This window comes from Stegodyphus dumicola, chromosome 5 (assembly GCF_044657685.1).
Source record: "Stegodyphus dumicola isolate Sdum_Otavi_A_Nest chromosome 5, ASM4465768v1".
Classification (NCBI taxonomy): Eukaryota; Metazoa; Arthropoda; class Arachnida; order Araneae; family Eresidae; genus Stegodyphus; species Stegodyphus dumicola.
Window position 1 is genome coordinate 88191560 of NC_140772.1, and position 24447 is coordinate 88216006.

Below are 24447 nucleotides of genomic sequence, written 5' to 3' on the forward strand. Positions count from 1 at the left end.
TATATATTATTGCATTCTGCTGCAAAAATAATTAGAAGAATCTCTCGCACAGAGAGTTACTTTCCGTTTTCAAAATTGGCTCTCTGAAAATGTAGAGGGTTTAATCTTTCTTCGTTTAATACTCTCCAAACAGTGGTATTATTGAAACGGGGCTACAAATATGCGGTGCAAAAACGGTACTCTTGTGGTTATGTCGAGTCTGTCTTCTCCAAGATTTAATAAGAATTCATTCACGTCTAAAGTTTTGCAGGTTTTAGTTTACCTCTTTCTCGCTTACTGATGTCCAATGAACCAGTTTCATAAAGTTCTGGGTGTAAACAGTGAAACATCTTTTTAGAATCATTACGATTTTTTTGATGCGGGAGACGTGATATATGAGAAAAACCTTCGCCGGGACTCGAAACTGGATCCCTCAAATACGCGCCAAATGAGCTACCGTAGCACCACAAGGACATGATGGAAGGAGGAAGAAAATACCTTATGTACTCCCCCTTTTAATGAGCGTCTGAGAATTAGGGAACCCAATCGCCAGTTGCTGGTGATGACAAATTATTCTCCGCCTTAAGTTCGAACGCCACTGTAGAGTCATTAGGTTTTTTTTTTTTTTTTTTTTTTTTTTTTTTTTTTTGATACAGAAGACATAAATAATGAACAATGCCCTAACTGGGACTCGGACCTCGACCTCTCGAATACGTATCGCGTGTGCTATCGTTATACTACGAAGGCATGCAGGTAGGAGGGAGAAAATATAACTTAATATCCGGCATTTCTCTGATGAGAAATTTTCCTGATACATCAGCTATGCTACCTTGCTATGACCATTTGCAGCTACGTACTTTAAATGAACGTCTGTCTTCCTGCCTTTAGTCAACTCTCACATTACAAGGTATAATGCTGTCTTAAATGTCCTGAAGAAGATTAATAATGATGAGTATAAGACACATATTGCCCTTTACCGTACTATTATAAACTAATCACTCTTTGACGCATCAAACAAGTACTATAATCCCTAGTGGACACATTATAAGCAGCTTCCTACAATATTTTTGTTAAGAATAAAATTTTTTCCTTCATTTTTTTTATTTCTTGCGTATGTATCTCAGAGCGAAATTTGCACCCATACATATTTTATTACAATGTTTGTTGTAATATGCTCTATAATTTCTTAAATTTTGTCGCATGAATTCTGCATTATTCTATATTTACTTTTACCTACATAAGATGTACTTTTACTTACATACAGTTATGGATTTGGCAGGTGTGTCTATATGCATGTAATAAAGAAAGACTTATTTATCAACATTATGTATTAAGTAAAGGTAGGTTTACTCACATTTATATTCGCCAATGCAATTATTGCTGTTCCATGGATTTATCGACATTAAGTCCCTATCTCCTTTTCTCACGATCTCCATACATATTTTTCTCTCTGTAGAGAGTGTGATAGATCTGTTTAGATGTAACATCGTATATCTAATCAATATCTCCCATTTAATGATTGAATTCTTCCAAGTACTTTTATGGACACTTTTCACAACCTACGTGTAATGGAATATTTTCTTTCTACTATCTTTTTATTTCTGTAGAAGTACCTAAGATCTTTACTGCGAAGCAGTTCTGAGAAAGTACAGATAATGGATTTTTCCTCTCTTTTCTTCGCACTTTCCTTATAATATCATTCACTGTTCGAAGCAGGCGGAGAGAGAAAAAAAAGTTTCATTAATCATCTTGTTACTTCCGATGATGAAAAAAAAAAAAAAAAAAAAGGTATAAATACACGCAGGGGAAAAAGTTTTGACGAGTATTTGGTGGGTAACTTAATAACAACTTCTGCGGCTAAAAATGATCGATAGGTTGAAAGCTCGGACCGCGAAGGTGTTTATGAAAGTTCGCCATTTTGAGCCCAAAAACCTTAATTTTAAGGGTCATGATATCAGCACGGAGTTCTTTGACATTAAGTGCACTTTACGTTGAGTATCAATCATTATTTCTTTCCTCGTGCACAAATGTGACGCAATAATCATTTCTCCGAGACTTTATTTATCAGATCGAAAAAGAAGCTTATTGTTCTTTATAGATATGTGTTTCATCTACATCTACGTCAAACTCTTTCTTCCGATGTTATAAAGTTTGCACAGAAAACGTAACTATAGTATCCTTATATATTCTTACTGTCAAAATTTTATGGAGAACGTATTAGGTATGAATTTGGTATGAAAAACATTTTCCTATAAAGACTATGACATTTCAGAATATAACTTTCAGATCGAGCTCTTTTCAGATGAATGAAATTCGTCTAAAAATTTATTGCATTTATGTTGTTTTTATACATTTATATGTGAATGACTTTGAACAAGTAATGCATTTTAATATTTTATTTTCCTTAAAGTAAAGCTCTTTGTTATTCGTCGAAACAATGTACTTGTTATTACGTAACGAATATGAATGTTCAAAATTGTATACTGCGAATTATAGCTTAACAATTTAATGTAGCAAAAATACACCGCTTTTAAGTAAGATTTTAAAATTAAATGTATGTTATTCCACACATTTCTAAATTGTGAAATCTATCAGGATAAATGCTTGAATAACTCATTGAGAAATGAAATAAAAAATGAAACAGAGCGCGGAAAAATACGAAATATTTGAAGAAGATATTATTTAGGAATTCTTCATTTAATTATTTATTTATTAAGTGACAGATAATATTATTTACTTAAAATTTTTTTAATAGTATTACTTAGCCAGCAATTAAGAAAATATTTTTCTATTTCAAATAATCAATAAAAATACTGTTAAGAATTTTGTATACATGTCAATAATTTTAGCGAAACTATATGTAAATTGTAGTATCTCTTGAAGAAGTATGAAAAGCATCAGAAAGTGAAGCATCACCGGCAAAATACGGTTACAGGTGAAAGTCCATTTCACTCAGAGGCTATGTCGTGAAATCGGTAAAATAGCGACAAGTTAGCAGTGGTTTTTGCTATTAATTTTTGGAGTAAAATTTGGCAAGAAATTTTTAAATGTACCAATTTCGAGATATCGATGGTACAGAATAATGAGGATGCACTTTTAGTTTTTATAAACTATTTATTTACAATGATATACCCTAACACAATTTCCTTTATTTAGCGATAGTAATGGTTTTTGTATGACGACTTCTGCTTAGTACATAATACGACTTCTGCTTAGTTCTTTCTTCGTTGATTTTTTCTTTTACGTTTTTAACAACTTGAGGCTTAAGTAATTCTTTGGATGTAGGAAGAATCGTTCTTGTTCTTCTGCTCATAAGTCGTTGAGCTCGTGATCCTAGCATCTCATTAGTTGGAGTGTTCCTATGAGCTAACAATGCTAAATAAGGATCAGCATGATCTGCTTCAGCTTTCTTTACCAATTTCTTCGTCGTTTGTACTGAAAGCTCTGCTAATTCATTCGACTGTGGATTGTATAGACTGCTTGTTATATGTTGAAATTGGTATTTCTTTGCAAATTCTGCAAATTCTTTACTTGCAAACTGAGGTCCATTATCAGATATCACTATCAATGGTATACCGTATCTTCCAAAATGAGATTTCATGTAACTGATCACTGTATGACTTCGAGTATCCGGTAGTTTGGAGATTTCAAAAACGTTGGAAGAGTAATCTACAATTAATACGTATACATCTTTGTTAATCTCAAATAAATCTGTTGCAACTTTATACCAAGGTAAATTGAGAACTTCATGTGGTATCATAGGCTCTCGTATGTTTTTTTTTTCTGGTATTCATTACATACAGAACATTTTGAAATTTTATCTTCTATCTGCTTGTTCATAAGTGGCCAAAACAAAATATCTCTAGCTTTTTTCTTACATTTTTCTATACCAAAATGACCCTTATGAATTACATTTAACATGTCTTTTTGCATAGATAAAGGAATAATTACCCTTTCTCCTTTGAAAAATAAGTTATTTTCCATTGTCAATTCATCTCTGTAGTCTCAAAATACTTTGACTTGAGGTTCCACCTTGATGTTCCCTTTCTGGCCAACCTCTCGTGTAGCATCACATTCACTTTCTTTCTTCAGTTCATAAATTTTATCATCAGATGCTGGAATCAGCGTACAAATTTCTGTATCTTCATCATTATCTTCTTGTGTTGTATTCAAATAAGCTCTACTCAAAGTGTCTGCTATTAATAAGTTGTACATCTAGATCATATTATCGCTTTTTATATCGTACATCTAGATCATATTTTTGTAAATTTAATAGCATTATTTGCAATCGCTGTGGTGCTTTAAAAAGATGTTTCTTAGTTATGATTTCTAATGGTCTATGATCAGTTTCAACCGTAATATTCTTGCCATATATATATTGATAAAATTTAGAACATCCAAAAGTAATAGCTAAAAGCTCTTTTTCTAGCTGAGCATAATGTTTCTGACTTTTTGTTAGAGCTCTGGAAGCATAAGCAATTGGTTAGTTTTCTTGCAGTACAACAGCACCTAATCCTTCAGAACTTCCATCTACTGAAAGAGTTACATCATTTTTAACATTATAGAATTTTAATACGGGTGCTTTTGCAACCAATTCTTTAAGTGTTTTGAAAGCTTTTTGATGTTTTTCAGTCCAGTGCCAGAGAACATTTTTCTCAAGTAACTGTCTTAATGGTGCAGTATTAGTAAATAAGTTAGGAATGAATTTGGCTAAATAATTTATCTTTCCCAAAAATCTTTGTAGCGAAGGCACATCTGTAGGTTCTGGCATTTTAACAATTGCTTCCACTTTAGAAAAATCAGGTTTTAGTCCATTTTCACTTAGCTCATGCCCTATATAATTCACCCGATGAACTTTTATTTTACTTTTAGCATTATTGAACTTCAAATTATTTTCTCGTGCTCTCTGGAGTACTTTTTTAAGTCGTAGTTCATTTCCTTTTCATTAGATCCCCATATTAAAATATCATCCATAATACATTCAACGCCTTCTAGACCTTCTATTATTTGGCTTAATTTTCTTTGGCAAATTTCTGGAGCTGAATATATGCCAAAAGGTAATCTTTTAAATTTGTATCTGCCAAAAGGTGTATTGAATGTAAACAAATTACTACTTTCTTCGTCAAGCTGGATTTGCCAAAGAGCACTATTAGCATCTAAAATAAAAATTAGTTTTGCGTTTGGCATTCTAGTGACAACTTCGTCAATGGTTAAGATAGGATAATGTTCTCGTTTTATAGCTTTATTTAAATCTCTAGGATATAAATATATTTTTATTTTGTTAGGTTGGACAACTGTGACTATTGAATTTACCCATTCAGTTGAATCTCTCTGTTTTTCAATAACATTTAAATTTTCCATTCTTTGTATTTCTTTCTTAACTTTATCTCGTATAGCTATGGGTATTTTTCTTGGAGGATGAATTACTGGTGTTGCATATTGTATTAACTGGATTTTATATTCTCCCTTTAAACAACCTAAGCCTTCAAATACATCTTTGTATTTCTCTTTTAAGTCTTCAATGTAAACAGACATTACTTTTTGAATCAAACTTGGTTTCAAACATGATTTTAATCCTAATATAGAAGGTTCTTCTTTGTCAATAAGTTGGAATTCCACAACATAATTATTTTTTCCATATTGGCAGTTAAGTACTACTTTTCCTAATGTATCCATTTTATTCCCAGAGAATGTAACTAATCTTTTAATTTCAGACTTCTGTATCGGAACATTTAGAAATTTCACTTTGCTTTTAGAAATAGCATTGCACATTGCTCCAGTATCTAACTGCAAATTACTTTTATTTACATTAACGTAAACAGTCCATTTCTCTTCCTTGTTATCTGAATTAAGGTTTAATGTGGCGACATAAAATTGTAACTCTTCCTCAGAGTCATGATAATTTAATTTGTCTATCTTTTTTGCTTACCCTGACTGCTTCATTTTTTATTATGTAGCTTTTACATTGATTCGCGAAATGATTTGCCTTTTTACACTTACGACAGATTTTTCCATATGTTCTACACTTTTGATACTCATGAGATGTTCCACATTTATAACAAACATTTATCTGCTGTTTCTCGGTATTTACATCTTTTTACATATTCTTATTATGTTTACTTAGTTTCTTTTTCACTAAGTTTACAACAGTTTCCTCATCTTTTATGATTTTCATTTGATGTGCATTTAATTCAGCAGATCTGCTTATATTAAGAGCAAGAGCTTTTTCTAATGTTAATTCTGTTTCATGTAACAATCTTGCTCTCACTACATCATCTTTAATACCACAAACAATTCTATCCTTCATTAAACTATGCGTTAATTGTGCAAACTCGCATGTTCGAGCTTTATTTCGAAGATCAGTTACATATTGATCTATGGTTTCTGACGCGGTTTGATTTCTAGTAAAGAATAAATGTCTTTCATATGTAATGTTTTTCTTAGGAATACAATATTCCATTGATTTTGTCTTTATTTTACTTAATTTAATTTCTTTACCCTCTTCTATAGGAAATGTATTATATATTTCAAGACTACGAATTCCTGTTACATGAAGAAAAGTATTATTTCTTACCTTCTCTTCTTTATTTATCTAATCCACTAGCTACTTCATATATTTCGAATGATTGCAGCCATCTTTGCCAATTTGAAGCAAGATTCCCATCAAATTTTATAGGCTGTGGTGGTTTTAAATTTTCCATTTTGAAAACAAAATCCTCCTGACACCATATAGAATAATGAGGGTGCACTTTTAATTTTTATAAACTATTTATTTATAATAATAGAATGTATAATATTACCGAGACCTACAATACCAGAATTGTTCTATTTTCATTTCAGTATCCAAAAGTTTTGCCAATTACAAGTTACTAAATATTAAATGTTAAATGTTGCCATTTGCAAATTATTAAATATTACAGATGGTACTGAAATTTTCTCAGCGGAAAGTGGAAAACTATAAATAAGTGTGGAGAGAGCATCAATTTTCAGTTGAGTTCAGAGATTTCCATCCAATCTTCCTTTTAGATGCGCTTTGAACAGCCTTGTGTTCCACGTTCTTAATAGCTTGAGAAAGTAACTACTGATTGTGCACTGCCATACTAACAAGAACTGTACAAGTAGTTTTGTGCACAATGTTCAAGAATTGGAAATTTTGTTTTTTATTTTTATTTATTTTCTTTTTAAAATTATTTTCATTAAGTTAAGATGGGTTCTTTGTGAATTCAGTCCATTACAAACCCATACTCCCATAATATTTTTGATAGCTAAATAACATTAGTAACTGTTCTTCTAAAATGTCATAAGCTAAAATTTATTTATTTATGAATATGAACAAAAAAAGCATAAATACCCTCTCGGGAGGACCTGCATGGAATTTTGGGACACTTTTTAATAGGAAGCATCATAAAAATTCTGCACTGCAACATATTAACAAGCGTATACTTGAGTTGCAGGCACTAGCATGCCGTCGCAGTTTCCACCGTCAGGTTTCAATAACACAGATGGTTAGTTGTTTCCTGACTATGATCATGTACATAATTCCTTTGCTTGAGTTCGGCAGAATCACAAATGGACAAGAAAATTGGAAATAGGAAAAGAATACGCTGGAGAGGAGTGGTCACGGACTTGCTTTAAATACCACTGATAGACTGGATAATCCTCACACTGGTGATGATCCTAGCATCTACATCCCTAAACTTATAGCAGGTGCACTGTGGCAGGTAAAAGATATTCTCTTCAAAGTGAATGACACAAATGTACTGGATGTACCTCATTGCTTCGTAGTTGATGATTTAAAGAGCTGGGAACACTATCAAATTGTTCCTGAAAAAGAATCGTATCCCGTAGCCGCAGCGGATTCTGGAAAGAAAGGTTGATTGTGAATGAGAACAAAGATCTTGGCTTTAGGAGGAGTGAGTATGCAGCACATTCCAGCTAATGATGGTAGCTATACCGCAAAAGTAATCGAAGGTGGAGTAACCTACGTCGACGGCAGGCTGCAAGTGTGGTATAAAATTCTGGCAGTAGGTGATGTCAATCTAAACCACATGACGCACGAAGAGACTAAAATTAACTTGTGATCGCACATCACTGGCTGTCGCCAGGTGTTAGTATCAACCAGAAATTTTTATCAATCACTCCGTCTCGTCGTCATTATCTGATATAAACGATGCTTCTTCCTTCCCCATGTGCATGCCGATATGCCGATGAAAGTATGGAAGCGCCACTTATGAATTTTGTGCTCCCCGACGTGGCCGCCGACGAAAGTTGTACAAGAGAGCCACGTAGTGATTCTGGACAAAGGCACAACCAGAACTGGCTTCAAATCGTCGGAGACTAAGATGCGGATCGCAGTTTCATCTCTTTTATCTTTGCGGGATATATTATATGTAGATATTTGACTTAAGCTGAAGGCACTTGATGAGACTTTTTCGGAGAATGGCAATGATGTTCGTCATGATACTCAAAAGCAAGTTGTAGCGACTTTAAAAAGAACAGGGCAGACTGTCACCATGGTCTTCCAGTACACACTGTAAAAGTTTCGAGGCCAAGATTCATGACCTGAGAGAAAAAATTTCGAGTATCTCTGGTAGTCTCGCAGAAGAGATCGCTTTTTGTCAAGGTCCTCTTTAATTAGGACCCGTCGAAGGACAGTAATCTACCAAGCAGGGGCCTGCCTTTTAAGCTGGGTGATATGTCATATGTGATAAATGCTAGTGACAACAAATGAATGCAAGCCACTAAAATCCTAAAAAAAGAATAAAAAAAGAAGAAGAGGGAATAGGGATCGTACCATCTATAATAAGGATGGAACGAAAGAAAAAGGGCTATATTAAAATCCGTGAAATTACAAGGAAAAAATATAAACGACGGTAAGAATACATTAGACAAGGTTAAACAATTTTTTTCTTATCCTCAAAGATTAATATTCATGAAAAGTAAAGGGAATGTTGGAAAAGATGGAAATGATGTCGAGACAGAAGGGTCACCAAAATAAAGAACTCAGTGGTTTCAACACCAATGACTCTGAGACCAATAGTTTACGAAATTTTATAAAGCTTGACAGAGCAAGAACTTTCTTAGAATATACCAGTCTCATTCTTGGACTACTGAAATATAAAATAAATGATAGCCTCATCTCACAGTATCCTGTAAAACTCGGAAGCTATGTGCCACATACGGCACGACCAAAATGAGATTGTCAAGTAGATGGGAAAGATTATTATTTAGTAGCCTTTAAAAGGCAGACAGAACGAGACATGGGTACCATTTGTTTATTGAAGGTGGACAGAACAATGATAACATGTATGGTACCAGTATGGGTTCCGTGAGAGAGTTTGCTGAAAAGGGCAAACACTGTATTTTAAATGTGAATGGAAATGTATTGGGCGATTCCCGATGGCAAACACTGAAATCCCAGTTCTGACACCCAAATTTGTTACGTGCTTCCAAGTTTGTAATGTATTTAATGCACACAGAACCGATGATAACTTGATAAAATTTATTTAAAAAACAAAAGCATAAAATAAAAACGCTTTTTAGTTCTGAAACTTTTAACACAAAACTACTTGTATTGCTATTTTAAATATTATAATATTATAATCAGTAATTACTCACTTCAAACTATTAAGAACGTCGAACACAACGCAATGCAAAGCGCATCAACAGCGGAGCTCGCATAGAGATCTCTCAGTACTCTATGAACTCAAATGAAAACTGATTCTCCCCGGTCATATAGTTTTTCCCCGTCTGCCGAGAAACTACTTAAGATTTCTCGAAATTGTGGAAAGGCACTCAGTTACAATTACATAGGGTCGCCTACATTTACTGATACATAGGGAAAGGAACAGTTAAACAGGGATAGAACCAAAATGTTACCAAATGGTCGTGAAGCTTGCCGACTTTTGGCAAGTTCTTGCCAAATGTTTAGACAAAATTAGTCACCTAAGCTAAATTAGTCGCCATTGTCAATTTAAAGCTATCTTACCACTTTTCCCAGACCTCAGTTTACCTCAGTGCTAGATGGCCTTACTCTTGAGACTATATTTTTCAAGCGATGTTTCGCATGCTAATGCTTTTCATACTGCTTTTACAAGATATACTGTAATGTACATATAATTTCACCAATACTATTCACATGTACACAACATTCATAAAAATATATTAAATTTAACATTCTGAATGTTCAGACGATATAGTTTTAAATTAATTCAATCAAAGTTATTAAATAAATACTAAGAAAATGAAGAATATAAATTCATTTCTGTTAGCTGTAAAACTTTTCAAGCAAAACTCTTACCTGTTCCTGGGAGAAGAAAGGTTAACACTTTAATGTTACAATTAGTTAATCGTTCCATTTCATCATAATAGCCATATAAGTAATTTATGGATTCTCTCTATATTATCGAGAATATAAAATGCAGTATTAACTTTTGAACGTAAACCGTTTGAAGTATCTGAAACACATATGTGTGAAACGTTACTTTTGTTCTGAACAGCCATTTTAGCTAAAGTAGCGATGATGCATTTTTCTGAGCGCGTAAGCGCAGTGACTTAAAAGTGATCTGACTACAAATTTAACTCTAGCTAGTATAATTGTTAATACACAAGACATCTTGCTAAAAATAAATGCTCAGTTATCTTACATAAGTTCCGCTTTTCATACTGCGGATCATAATTTTTTCAGAGGTCGCAAGGTCCTGTAAAACTAGCAAGAACTCTAAAATTTACTTTAAAAATACCTGAAATCTTATTATCTTATCTAGTTATTTGATTTAAACTTAGATCGACTGGAGTTAAAGCAAAACCGAATTTAATTTGGTGTAAACCATTTAAAAACTTTCAACAAAACTACGTAAGAGTTTGTAAAAAACAAGGACTCTGACGTTTGTTTCTTTAAAAACTCTTTATGTAATTAATATATAAACTAACTCTAATGAACTCCAAAACTTTATATAAAATAAAAATATCTCGCAGAATTTTACCTTTATTTTAATAGAAGAAATAATTGCACATTGAACGTCTCAGTTACGTGTACATTTTATATTTAATGTATTTTAAAAAAAATAGAAAAATTAATTAGAATTTTAAATATATGTTAAATAACATTTAAACAAACATATGACAATAGTTATAAAAAATATTAATTTAAGAAATAGCATACATATTTCTTTCATGGTATTTGACAAAACGAATTACGCAGGCCGTTTCTTCCAAAATGTGAAACGAAATTCAGTGAAATTTAATGATGAGTGAACACACGCTTTATAATCATATTAACTGATTTATTGTTGAAATTCAACAAGAAGTGCGAACTCATATTCTTATACTTTCATACGCCGGTGTAGAATAAGAATAGGGATCAAAATATTTCCCTTTCAAAGCTTTTAAATCTAGCATAATTCGTTTATTAATTGATGCATATTTTTCTAAGCAACAATTCTCATTACAAAGGGACATTTTATGTATTTTTTTCACGTTCAAATGGGGACATGCGGATATTGGGCTTTCGTAAAGTCCGTAGCTCTCTAAAAGCAAATTTTGGGATATCAATTAAGGTTCCCTTTTAAGATCCGATTCGATAATTACTTCACTAACATAGGTTGTAAAAACGCTAAATAAATTTGGGCGAGATGAATAGTTTTCCGTTTGTAAAGGAGTTTATTGTTCTCTTCTCTCTCCGATATGAATGATTTCTATTTGAATGGTCGTTATTTTCCTTTTGTTTATCATCTTCAAGTTTCCGTTAATTAATATATTAATCTCGATGTATTAGAAGGATGGTTTCTCATTTTTAGGTCCCAAACTAAAAGCTTTTAATAAAGGATTTTCCAAAACAAATAAAACGTAAGTTGAGTATTATGAGAAAAGTATTTCTGAAGTAGAGTAATTGCTATCTTTGAGAGAATTGCAAGTACTCCTTTATAAATACCAAGGGTATTGAAGAAATGTAAAAGTGAGTGTGCATAATAATTGCCATAGGTCACATTACAGAAATAATTTCAAAAAACACACTTAAAATAGCAACTTTAAACTCCTTATTTCGGTTAAAGTGGTATAAGCATGTACTTTAAGAAATGAACTCAATAGTGCTTAAAAGAACAGAAAACTACCACTCTAATTTTCATTTCATAGCTTAACTGACAAGACTAAAATACTCACATATCTAATTCGAAGTAATTTTCTTGAAATGTTACGAGACTTTTGAATTTGTTTATATTCTATATCCCTTTTCCATATGTAACATTAAAAAAATGTTTTTAATTCTGACTGGCAGTAAAAGTTTGGATCTCAGTGGTAGAATATAGTCTACTTTTTCATTTTGGAAAGAGACATAATAAGAAAGCGAAGAAATAAAAAACTGCATTAAATTAATAATAATTCTATGACAATATTTAAGTAAAAGAAAGGCAAACTCCTACTAAGTGAACAATCCATTGATTTCTGGTACGATTGATTCGCGACTCCTTTTTTTTCAAGTAGAAAAACAAGTTTATTAAAGAAGAATTTTTGTTCATAAATCTGCTATAATATTATATGCTTGTAGAGAAATTGAAATTCACTGAAACTTTAGAAACTATTTCAGATTTCATTAAAACCCATGGAATTTTTCTTTAAAAATTAAAGTCAATCTGAAGTTAAATTTGCGTAGATTATAAGTATTGACATTTTTTATTTCATGAATTTAAAGGAAAGGATTTATACAAAATGTATCATAATTATATTTTTTCAGGTGAAAATAAATTGGAATTAAAATGTATCTCATTAGTTTATTTATTTATTCAATATAGACTGATTTCTATGCTGGAAATATTTAGTTACTGAAGAAAATCTAATATAAAATAAGTAAACTGCAGACTTCGGTGATAAAAACAGCTTAATTATTTTCAATTTTACATTTTTCTCTATCACTTGGAAGATGCTTACATGAAAAAAATATTAATAATATCAAAATATAAAGTAGTCGAAAGCATCTCAAAATTAACAAATGGGAATTTACTTTTATATTTCATAAATTAAATCTTATTTTTCGTATCTTCAGACTACAGCATTGTTTAAATAAAAACACGAGGACAAATAAAAGTATAATAAATTTATCACGTTTTTAATATATGGAATTACTGAAGCTGAAAGCCAAATAAATGTTGTGAGAACGAGATTAAACAATCAATTAACTCATCTTTTGCAACAAAACAATTATAATAATAATTTGGAGAGGAAAATATATGTAGAATTTAAGTTTAAAAAGTTATATAATTTAATGGGTACAATAAAATATACAGAAATCACAGGGCATTTCATGTACAGAAATCGTAGAGTAGCATGATAAATGGGATGCGTTTCATGGTTAAATTGCATTAAATTTTCTTATATTGATATATTGTGGCAGTTGACTCGCATACCGTATTTCCTAACGTATTTTTCCCCTCGCCTTTTTCCTGCCTGGCTTTTTAGAGCCAGGTTCTGAAAATCTTACAATTATTTGCATAATTGTTCCCTTCCTCAACACGTTCAGAGAAACAGCTTTCCTAAATTTTAAAATTGGATTCTTCCACGTAATGATTGTTTTCGTCTTGCTACAAAACCTCAAAAACTACTTGGGAAAACAACGCCATATCTTTCCGTTCTAACTGTTGAACTTTATGCCAGCCTAATAAAAGAACCGACCAATCACAGCTAAGCAAACTGATATTCGGCTTACGATTTCGCTGTTTCAGCTGCATATTCACCTTCTCTAATTTATTTGTAGATAAGGTCTAAGGAGTAGCATACACAACAATAAAAACGGGCAAAATTCAAGTAACAGAGAAGTAGAAATTAAGATATCTTATTAGAGATTGCAATTTTAATATTACTGTGTATTCTATTGTAATGTAGGTTTTTATAAAAAATAATATTATAATATCTACGTATAGCTTAACCATGTCTACTTTTATATTCGTACGTTCTTACCATAAACGAGTCCTTACGAAATAAAATCATTCGCATAAATTTGCCCTCTCGGATTTTCGGATGACAAAACTCAAAAAAAAGGGGGAATTATATGTGATAAAAATACGGTATATTTATGTGCGCGTGTGTGTATACAGGTATTTAAACCTGTATAAATATAATGTTTTAAGGCTTAAAGCTATAAGCATACTCTCATTAGGATGAAAACTACTCCAGTGTTTTTCATTTACATTTGTAGAAAGTAAGTTTCTTATGTATAGTTAGATTCGGACTGTCACAAGAATTGCTTAACCTGCAGTTCTATACAAAGGGTATAGTTGCTGTGAGTACGGTAGTTGCCATATGCTGGTGCTCACTCTTATACTCTAATCTTAATCTAGATCTGTTGTATTCCGGACTTGCTTTTTGGATAATTTATTAGCCCAAAAGCGAAACGGGATTTTGTGTTACTTCACTTTAATGCGCTGTTTCACTTTTCGTTCAAGTATTGTGCCTTTCGGAAAAATGTAAGATATTTATTTCCTAATTTTAATCTGTTTTCTATCGATGAATAAACTATATTATTTAAAAGCAATATACGGAGAGATCATAAGAATTTAGTGTTTTACTTTTGTTTTTATTAAAAAATTGTTGCTTTTAAAAACAAAAGTACATTTCATTCTTAAAACATTAGATACTATAATTAAGATATATTTTAATCAAATATTAAAGTAAATATGAAATACTAACTATTATATAAAACATTAAATATTATGCTAACTTAAAACGTTAAATATTTTTATAGAATTACGTTACATACATTTCACATATGCACAAATATACACAATATGCATAAATACACTTTTTCAAATATACACAAGATACGTAACTGTAAAAGCAACGTATTAATTTTATTTAAAATGTATTTTCTCGATTGGCAACAACAGTTTTTTTCAGAACGATAATAATTTGAACGGTAATGTTTTTTGAGCAGTAATGTTGACGGTAATGTTTCTGAATAAAGCAAGTATTTAACAATTAATGTCTTGGCGGAATGTGTTTTTAATAAAGGAACTAATTAAATGCTAACATTTCAGAAGTGGGATAAACTAGAATTATTATCTAGATTTAACAACGTATTGCCTTAACGTACGCTAAGCCTAAACTGAATGCGGAAGCTCGCCAAAACTGAAAGTAGAAAGGTACGTGAATTTATAAACTGTTTATGGTATGTCTAAGTATTAAACGGAAAGACCTTAAGTATAATTATTGTATTAGTATTTGAAAATTGAAGTCTAAGATGGCTTATTTGGCAAGAGGCAAAAAATGTGATTTAAAAGAACTTGCTTTGGAACTTGATGTAGATGTCCCTTCTGATATTAAAATTGTAGGCTTAAGAGATATGATTTTGAATAGTAAGAATTATAACGAAGACTTTACTAAACAAATGCTAGATAGAATTATAAATGATCGTTTAGACAGGGAAAAGTTAGAAATTTTAGAAAAAGAAAGAGATAAGCAAAGAGCATTTGAACTTGAAAAATTGAAAATAGAAGCGGGAATCAGAAGTAGTAATGTAAATGATTCTGTTCCTTCTAATGTTAGTAGAAGTAATATTTATGATATGAGTAAATTAATGCATAAGTATGATTTGAATGAAGGTGATATAAGTTTTTATCTAGTTTTATTTGAGAGACAGGCACAACGTATTGGGTTAGAAGAACAAAACTGGGTTTCTCAGCTGTTGGGTCTATTGCCTTATGAAATAACTCAATTAATTGCCCGTGAATCAGAAGAAAAAGCTAACGACTATGAGCACGTTAAGCAACTGCTACTGAGAAAATTTAAGTTAAGCCCTGAACAGTTTCGGCAAAAGTTCGTTGATCATATTAAAACATTGCGTAATACGTGGAAGGACTTCACGTTTGAATTAAAAAATTATTTTGAAGAGTGGCTTGCTGGATTAAATGTAACAGATTTTGACTCTTTAAAACAACTTATTATTACTGATCAATTAAAGAAAAGGGTCCCCGCTGCTATCCGAGACCATTTCATTGATGATTGGTCTAAATTCATTAATCCTGAAGAGTTGGCTGAAAAACTAGATGACTATGAAAATATTCGGGCAGGGATAAAAGTACTTCAAGTAGAAAATAAAACTTTTAGGCATAATTCAAAGCCCAAATCTGGTTCTAAATTTTATGAAGGATCCTATAATCAGTATTCAAGACAAAGAAATGTTAACGATTCCATGCAGACAGATGGTAATTTCAAAGTGGGTTTTAAAAACAGTTTTGATAATAAATACAATCTGAGAGATAAATTTTATAAAACAGACGAAAGGAAAAAGGAATATAATTCTGGCATCCGCAATGAAAAGGGTGAGCCGAAATGCTTCAATTGTAATGTTTATGGACATATAGCGACGGATTGTCCTCAGCCTAAAAAAGAAATTATTTGCAGGAAATGTAATGAAAAGGGTCATACTTTTAAAAGGTGTACGTCTAAGAATCCAGACTTGACAAATGTTAAAAATAATTTATCCGTGGACCAGAATTCAGGTGTTTCACCAGCTGTATATTTAAAGTATGCTCGCATCAATAATGGAGAAGAAATTACTGCAATCATAGATACGGGTTCTAGTTCGTGTTTATTGAAACAGTCTGCGGCTAAGAGACTGAATCTTAATGTAAAACCTGATGTGGAAGAATTGTTTGGCTTTGGGAACCAGAATAAACCAGCCGCTAGAACATTGGGAAAAGTAACTGTTAACTTAGAGATTGATAATGTGGCAGGAAAGGACATTACAGTTCTAATTGTAGGAGATGAAACGCAACCATGCGACTTATTAGTTGGTCGAACATGGATTAATTTACCGCATATTGCATACGCCAAGATAGGAAATACCTTGCATATACGCTATGCTAATGACTGCCCATTTTCACAGTTGCAAAATGATAGCAACACTCCGCGAATTAAACTGAAGGCTTCCCAAGAAACTCAAATCGAAAGTAATACGGTTAATTTCGTGAAAGTTAAAACTGATGAAATAAATAACGGTTATGTTTTAATAAGTGGATCAGAAGATGAGTTAGGCTCATTATTGGAAGTAATAGAGGAAGAAACAGTGATACCAGTCACTAACTACAGCGATCGAAAACTAATTTTGAAAGAGAATCAATGTATCAGTAGAGCGGAAAAAGCAGAATTAGTTGAACCAAGTTCAGATCAGAAAACTGAAAATTCAAGTCAAAAGGAAATACTGATAATAAATGAAATTAAGAAGTTTAGGAGACCGATTACTTTAGAAGAAATTAAATTAATAACAATATTACGCCAGAGAGAAAACAGGAAGTTTTACATTTGATAAATGAGTATCGAGATTGTTTTGCATTAAATATGGAGGAATTAGGGTGTACAAACTTAACAAAAATGGATATTAAAGAAATTGAGGAAGTAAGCCTATTTGCATGAAGTCGTATAAAACCAATGCAGAAGAGCGTGCTTCTATAAAGAAGATAATAAATGAATGGAAGAAATATGGAATTGTTACTGAAACAAGATTTCCGTATGCTAGTCCAGTTTTACTCGTAAAGGAAAAAACAGGTGAATTACGATTAGTGATAGATTATAGAAAGTTGAATTCGCAAACTGTTAAAGATAAATTTCCACTCCCTAGGATAGATGATCTTCTTGAATGTATTAGTGAGTGTAAAGTTTTCACTACATTGGACTTAGCTCATGGATATTTGCAGATTCCTTTAACCTTCCAGCGGGCGCGCCTTCTGCACCAACAAGAAAGGTCGCGCGTATTTCTTAGATACGCTATTATAAAAAATAAATTTTCCAGAGCAAAAATATTAAAATTAGCTTGCAAATAGTTAAATGTTAATAAGTACAATTGAGTTAAACAATATTAACTTTAAATTAAGGAAAATAAAATAAGTACAAAGAAAAAGAACAATATAAAATGGACTAAAGACTTATCAAACTAACTTGAAAGTAAAATAAAATTAAACTGCCAATATTTCAATTGAACTTTTATATTTTTAATCAGTAAGTGAAAAACACATTAAATATTACATAACAAATCAATTTCATAGTCACTTCACTGCATCCAGTTTTTTTCAGAACGATAATAATTTGAACGGTAATGTTTTTTTAGCAGTAATGTTGGCGGTAATGTTTCTGAATAAAGCAAGTATTTAACAATTAATGTCTTGGCGGAATGTGTTTTTAATAAAAGAACTAATTAAATAATAACTTTCCCATGTTAATTGAAATATATATTCATCTAGCATTCGGTAAAATGCTTCGCAATGCCACCTGGGTCATCTCTCTTGATAATATATGGTGGTAAACTATATTGAACGTTAAAAGAGCCCTTTTGACAGAACGTTAAAATCTAAACCCTTTCTGTCTCTCCCCTTTGGCTCCTTTTTGAACTACTCTCGTTCAGGAATATGGATGTATTCTAGCAAACATTTTTTTAGGTATTTTCTCACTCATTCCAGTATGCCTTCGTGGTGTAACGGTAGCACACTTGGCGGGTATTCGAGAGGTCCAGGTTTGAGTACCGGCGAGTGCATTGGACATTTTTCATTCTACTACTTCAAAATAACCTAATAACTCTACAAGATATGCTTACTAATGATATGAAATTTCACACCAAGTTTCATTAAATATATTAAATTCATAAGTTCATTAAATAAGTAAATTACAAAATGGATATTAAATTAAATTTCTTTAAAGTAAAATTTCTGATCAGGTCTTGAATTTTCGTTAGTTTAGTTTGAATGCTAATGTTACATCCTAAGCAGCAATAAAAACATACTATGCTTTTGAATGTATTCTATAAATGCATTACAAGTTTTTTTTTCTCTATGCGTATATTAAGCCATGATGCCAGGAGTATATACGCATAGAAGAATAAAGGCGAGTGAAAATTATTTAGTGCTGTACTATTACAGAAAATTAAATAAAAATGAGCTGGAAAATAACTGCATTTCTACAATCTCACGAATTTTTTCCCCTTCCTCTCCCGTTTCCATAGAAATATATTTATCTTTCTCATATGCTTGTAAATATTAACAGATTGCCACAACATTCCAGGCAAAAGAACGTTTCAAGCCTCCCAACCGGGTTACCGACGCTGACTACCGTAGCGAAAGGCCCGGGTTCGAATGCCAGAGAAGGCATGGATTTTTGTAAATGTGTAGTGTCTGTGCAGCATGGGGGCATTCTAAATATGAGGCGAGACGGAAATCCTCTGGAGAGGTTAGTGGTAGGGAAAGAGAATGGGGTACTCTTGGACCCGTCCCTTCGGGGTGCTCTCCATCAAAATTGGGAGCGGAACTAAGCAAAGTCTTACTCTCATCTGTATGGCGTTCAAGGCTCTTGCCAACGACACGAGCAGTTTTGCACTCCTTGCCACGATGGATTTCTTGGCCTTGTTCTAATGTTACAGTCAGACAAGTGAGATAAGTCACGCAACAAAAAGGTTCAAACTGAAGTCTGCAATTTGTATTGTAGCCTGCGAATTGTTTGGCAGATTATGCATGTCCAGTAGTCAGATTTTTTTAGTTATAATATTCATATTTTGAATGATTCATGCGGGTAGTATTCAAAATAATAACATCTACATATTTGTTGTAAATGTATAACACATTCAGCTTTCTTTTATATGTGCTTTAAATAATAATTTCTTTAAATACCCCACAGTTGAAAGTCAAACGCATTTTATGAAACTAACATCATTATTATAAATGCGGGTAACTTTCTTTGCGCCGTTTTGCATCAAACTGCAAATGAAAATAATCCTATTTGTAAAACTGAGCAATTTAACCTTCTTATATTTGAAAAAATACTTCTGAGATGTTCTTTCGTAATCTCCGTACTTGAACACTACTATCTTTTATCACTTCACTGTATCTATTAAAAAAATATCAAAAAAAGCAAAGATATGAAAACGAATACAATATTTGAGCATCATCTTGTAAACAATAAAGAATATTTTTCTTCCTTAAACAATCGAAATCTTAAAACATGAATGGAAATAAAGAAAAATTTGCACAGCCTCTATTTGCAGAAACCATTTATGGAACAACTCAGACAACAAATCTGTATTCATAGGATAACTTTCATGCAAAGCATTTTGTCTCAGTATTTATTCAATAGCACAGAAGAGGTCTCAAACAAAGAAATTTTATCCGCTACTTCGTAGCTTGAGAAATTACAGGTTAAAAAATAAAAGCAATTTTTCTTTACTTATCTGCATTTTTAGCAAGAGGGTCTATAATCTGAAATGTAATTGTTAGCTTTCCATCTCTCTATATGTGAAATTTTAGGGTGCTATTTTTATTTTTCCTATAATTGAAATAATTTTTTGAATTATTGAATGATTTTAATTTAAGTCTAGAAACTTAAAACATTTAGTTACACATTGAGGCAATTTTTTACATACTGATATTTGTCAAGATAAGTTTAATAAATATTTATTTAATTATAATTAGCCGATTTGTAATTTAAAAGTCTTGCTATGAAGCTATCTTTGTCTTGCTATGTTTCTAAATGTTGTTAATTGCAAAATAAATTAGGAAAATAAGAAATTCATTTTGTAATGTACTCAAGAGCTACTTGCCTTATAGAAAGGGTATTAAGATATTTTCAGGGTAAATGAGTTGTATATTAATTAACCGTAGGGAGTTACTACGCCATATTTGCTTTCTAGGGAAACTGGAATTCCATTCATCCCACTCCTTCTAGGGATAAATTCACCCCATTCTTCTAAAAGTTTGAAAAGATGGTGATGGTAGTCAGTGGATGTATCCCCCCATCTAACTTATTTTCATCTTATTTATATATTTAATAAGCTCTTAAATGCCCTTGCATATTTTCATTCTTCTGAACCATCAACCACTTTTGAAAATTGCATATTTAGGTAATGAAGTTAAAAGAAGTAAATACAATGAATCGAAAAGGTAGTAGATTGAAGTTAACTTTCATACTAATATACCTGGGCTACAGAATAGATGCCCTGTTGTACGTCACCTACTATAAGTGATTAGGTAAACTAGTAAGTCAATGCAAAAGAGCAACCTAGAGGACGTTTCTGCAAAAGGAGGATATATTTCCTAGTAATTTTATTAGTATCACTGTATATGAAGGAATGTACATAAAATTTCAAAAACATCGCTTTGTCCTAACTAAGTTCCATATCATAGTATATGTAACATTTTAGAACTGTTTCTAATATTTGCCCTTCTCTCACTAAGTGGAGATGAATGATTATAGCAGACGCAGATGAATATTTGCTAAATACAGTGGTGGCCAAAATTGTGGACACTTTTGGAAATTTTTATATTTTTGAACTTTGTATACTTATAGAAAACGTTACGATTCACAAAATGCAAACTTGTATATAACATTTTAAAGATAATTTATTACTGAATTCAATGCAAAACACAAAATTCAATTATTTGCAATACAAAAAAAGTTAAACGATAATAGTTATCGATATACATTAGATAGTGATGATTGCAGTTAGTTATCAGCAGTTAGTAGGGTACCCTTTATTTTTGATTACTGCTTCACACTGGCGTTTCATTGACATGACAAGAGTTTTAAGCTCTTCTTTCGTTATTACATGATGCCAGGAAACAATTATAGCCTCAATTAGTTCCCTTTTATTTGATGGGCGCATCATTCGAACAAAAGATTTTAAACGGTGCCACAAATTATCGATAGGATTGAGGTCAGGATTGTTTCCTGGCCATGACAACAATTTAATGCTCTTTGTACGAAACCACACTTTCGATATTTTGACCATGTGGCAAGGAGCAGAATCCTGCTGAAAAATAAACGAAGCATTGTTGGGAAACAGATCTCTGATGGAAGGTAGAAGTTTTGGTTCTAGAATATTGTCAATGTATATTCTGGCATTCAGTGTCCCATCGATGACATGAAAGCGACCAATACCATCTGCTGACTTGCATGACCAAATCATAACACTAACTGGGTTCTTCACAGTTGCTTGAATGCAGTCAGGATGTAGCTCTTCTCCTACTCTACGTCTTACATATTTTCGCCCATCACTACTGAATAACGATATCTTAGTTTCATCACTTCATATAACTTGTGACCACTAATCATCTGTCCAATTAATGTGTTCCTTTGCCTACTGTAGTCTTTTATTTGTTATTTGAGATTTCAAATATAATAACCTTAGATTAAATTATAAGTAAGAATTTAACAATAATAAATTTACTTTTCATCGTAAGGAACTTAAATTATTATTAAATTGTACTCAAGTGCCTTTTTAAATAAAACCTAACCTTCGTAATGCTTTGTTCGCGTTAAGAAAAGTATAAATTTCTAACCAGATTTAGTTTTATGAATCCCAGGTAGTTATTATTACAGTTATAGTTGTTTTAGCTACTGATTTTGTTATCCTTGGGTTTAATTTGGGAATTAGCATTAGGTTTTGTGATACACAAAATCAAAAATAATAATAATAAACTAATAGCTAAACGTTACAGCAACACCAACATAAAAGTAGTTTTGAAGCTAACAAAACAGAATTCAGGGTCTTCTAAAACTCTTATTCTCCAATTCACAATCGCATATGCCAGTGTTTTAATTTAGTTTTCTGTTACACGTTATAAGCTGTATTACAGAGCTCTGCGGAACACATGTGTCCTCTGACTACATGATTATCAGCTCCAACCGAAGGCGTATGTTGAAAAACTATAATATATTATTAAAATTAGGAAAGCATAATAAATTAAGTGATTGATAAATACCAAATAACGTTAATGCATAGATATTATATACTCATAAATTCTGCTCTGCATATACCCGTAAAGGCATGAAATAGATACAGAAAACCGAATGCATTATATTCTCCTCACACAATTGGTTAAGGTGGTTCAATTCAGTGAGGGAATTCGAGTAAAAAATAAGTCTATCACTTTGAGGTCAAAACATTCCAGCACAAAGTTTTCACAGACAAATAGACGTCGTAAGACCACTTTAAAATATTTCTCTTCTACGAAAAGGAGGAAAAAAGTAAAAAAATAAGCCGCTTAGATCTTCCAAACCTCTTAAGCCTTTCACTGCACTTAGAGGTCTGAGCCTCGACCTACGACTATCAAAATATAAGAATCAAAATATTATTTCATGCCATAACTGGGAAAAAATAGCTAGGAGTTATCTCTAGCCCTTAAACCTTAAAAAGATACTAAGAAAAAGAGGGGGGAACGAAAATTCTACTTCAAAACCTTGCTCCTAAAACGAAAAGTTTTATCCTGACAAATTAGATTATAAGTATACAAATGCACCTTGTGCCCTATTTCAAGAAATTTCTCAAATATCGATTGATCAACCGATTATGTCAGATGTTGTGGAAGATATTTGATGTTTAATCGATGTGGCCATTTACTGATACAGATGATGTATTATCATATCGTTTCGTGAGCACTAAATATCCACTTAAGAAGGCGTTCGTGAAAAGAAATTCTTTGAAGGTTTGAGTAAAGCAGAAAAAAAATGAGACTGCTTTTATAAATTCGTTTATTATCGATGTGGTTATTATTGGAAGGTTTGGATAATGTGAACATTTATGTACGTCAAGGGATAAACATCCACGGAAATTTATTTTATAAATGAGCAAAGAACTCTTGTGAACGTCGGACGAACAATACATCTAACCAATAAACATTAAAAAAAGTGATACAAAGGAAAATGATGTCAGGAAATCAATCTTTATACAAGTGATGGAGAGTTTTATAAGACTTTGAGAAAGGAGACTATAATGAACGTTTTTTACTTTGTTGTTCAAGCATCATATTTTAATATTAATCTGCAAGATGTCAATGCATATTATTAATTATGACAGCGGTTAATTAAAGAAGATATTTAATATAAAAAGTGTACGTTAACATTTTCTTCACCGTGCTTTAATATAAGCACATATGTAACTTACTGTGTTTTATGAAAATAAAACTTAGGTACATTTGTATGCTTTATTTAAATAAGAGGTATAAATTTAAAGTATTACAAAAACATCAACAGATATTAAGTCTTTGAAGGAAAGTTTGGTTATTCGTGTTAAAAATGTTCATTAAACTGATGGCAAAAGTTAAAATTCAAAGTCAGAAACACACATTTATCTGCTTAAGCGTAAAATGAATTATTATTAATGGCATATTCTTACATCTTTTAAAATAAGCTCATTCTGTGAAAATAGATATAAAAATACACCATTATGCCTATAAAAGCTCGTGTGCTTTGGTAACATCAAATGTACGAAATTTCTAAGACCTTAAGTGAGTTATCACTATCTCGTTTAAAGTATCACAGTCGCTGAGAAAAGAACCTTTTAATTTAACTTAACTAAAAGTTAACAGATGGCATCACTCGTGCTTACAGAATAGCCATATGGCTTGTTCTTACAAAATAGATGTCAATGCATATTATTAATTATGACAGCGGTTAATTAAAGAAGATATTTAATATAAAAAGTGTACGTTAACATTT

General features: G+C 31.8%; 1 protein-coding gene and 1 pseudogene across 3 annotated transcripts in view; both read left to right on the forward strand.

Moving 5' to 3' along the window:
* The window catches only part of LOC118181836 (cell adhesion molecule Dscam1-like), a 1419238-nt gene that overhangs the window by 494258 nt on the left and 900533 nt on the right, over positions 1-24447 (forward strand). The window lies entirely within an intron of this gene.
* On the forward strand, positions 7509-9406 carry LOC146997161 (disks large homolog 1-like; annotated as a pseudogene).